Below are 1,940 nucleotides of genomic sequence, written 5' to 3'. Positions count from 1 at the left end.
TTCTAGCTAGATGGTAACACCTGTGGGGCTGGGGCAGTGTTCTTCAGAAGGCAGTGTGTGTTCTCAATCAGCATCCAACATATGGTCATATTCTGTCACAGCCAGGATTCCCAGGTCTGGAAGTCAAAGGATGGGAATGGGAATAGTTTCTTCTCACTATTACTCCTAGCAATCCATTAGTGACACTTTTGCTTTCCAGCCCCATGAATGGTGCAGAGATTTGGGCTCCAAAGGGATAAATGCTTCCATCGGGGGCACAACAATGATTCCAATGAACTGGAAATCGAGAATGCTACCCAGCCACTTTGGGCTCATGCCTCTGAATCAACAGGCAAAGAAGGAGTACTGTCTGTGGTGATTGATACTGACCATCAAGAGAAAATGGGGCTCTTCCAGGGATGCTGTCTACAGGCACTCGGAATGGTCCAGCATTTGACATACCGTCGTAGGCTTTCCTACAATACAGCCTCTAAAAAAACTATGCTGTCCTGAACCAAAACTAGGCTGTCCCGAACCCCTGGTAATAGAATTGTTTATCTTTATACCAAGAAGGTTGGGAAAGCACCAAAATCTGCATGTGGCATGTGCCCAGGCAGACTTCAAGGGGTTCCTGCTGTAAGACCTAAAGTTCTTATGAGATTGTCCAAAACAAAGAAACATGTCAGCAGGGCCTGTGGTGGTTCCATGTCTGCTAAATGTGTTCGTGACAGGATCAAGCATGCTTTCCTTATCGAGGAGCAGAAAGTCGTTGTGAAAGTGTTGAAGGCACAAGCGCAAAGTCAGAAAACGAAATTAAAAAACGAAACTTTTTTGAGTAATAAAAATGAAAAGACTTAAAAAAAGAGAGAGAAAATGAGGATGCTGTTATGAAGTGAGGGTAAGGGAGCATATGCCTGGAATGCAAGAGATTCTCCAGGGTTCCCCTTTGTCCTCCCAAGCCCAGGGATTATAGTCAATTGAAAACTATAACAACCCAGTTAAGGCAGGGCTGCTAATGGTCCAGACGGTTCAGGAATGAAGGTCTGGGTTATTTTAGCAGGCAAGGAACTAAAATCAGCTGAGGTGCCTGCTGAGGACACAAATAATAGGAATGGGAAGTGGAAAAAAGTAGTTATAAATAAAGTATGGCAAGGGGCTTATGCTCATGGAATTCATTTTTTTGTTTGTTTGTGTTTTTTGTGTTTCTTTTTTTTTTTATGGACAGAGTCTCACTTTGTCGCCCAGGCTGGAGTGCAGTGGTGCAGTCTCGGCTCACCACAATCTCCACTTCCTGGGTTGAAGCGATTCTCCTGCCTCAGCCTCCCAAGTAGCTGGGATTACAGGCACCCACCGCCATGCCTGGCTAATTTTTTCTTTTTTCCTATTTTTGGTAGAGGTGGGGTTTCGCCATGTTCGCCAGGCTGGTCTTGAACTCCTGACCACAAGGTCTGCCCGCCTCAGCCTCCCAAAGTGCTGGCATTACAGGCGGTAACATGAGCCACTACGTCCGGCGGGAATTCATATTCTTATCATGTTCCCATCATTCCGAAGCAGTTGGCTTGATAAAACAGTTTACAGCCATGTAGCTAGCTGCAGAAATAAGGACTGTAATGAATATTTCTTCCTTTTTTTCACATGAATATGTTTGTGTCTCTATGAATAAAGTAGTTTGATTTTCTTTCCCTCTCCCATACCCATACTTAGTAGCAGATTAGATTTATATCAGTCTTTAAATTGTGGAATACCAAAGGAAAAGTGTGAATTAGGTAGGAAAATGAATACCCTTCAAAAACTGAAAAGGAACTTTGCCTCGTCTTTCTGGGGAAAGGGTTAACGTGTTTTGTGTTGTACATGGTACAGTTGTGTCATATTAGACAGAAAGATGACTTAATTGTTATCTTTATTTAGAGGTTAAGTATGGTTTAAAACATGGGTGCCTTAATCCTGGCCTGTGGAGTCCA

At 43.5% G+C, this 1,940-nt stretch overlaps 1 pseudogene; it reads left to right on the top strand.

Moving 5' to 3' along the window:
• The first annotated feature begins 420 nt into the window (after nucleotides 1–420).
• Nucleotides 421–837, top strand: LOC100588015 (annotated as a pseudogene).
• Nucleotides 838–1,940: the final 1,103 nt, after the last annotated feature.

The sequence above is a fragment of the Nomascus leucogenys genome, chromosome 19 (assembly GCF_006542625.1).
Source record: "Nomascus leucogenys isolate Asia chromosome 19, Asia_NLE_v1, whole genome shotgun sequence".
Classification (NCBI taxonomy): Eukaryota; Metazoa; Chordata; class Mammalia; order Primates; family Hylobatidae; genus Nomascus; species Nomascus leucogenys.
Note: the sequence above shows the minus strand (reverse complement) of the source record. Positions and strands in the feature narration are given on the sequence as shown.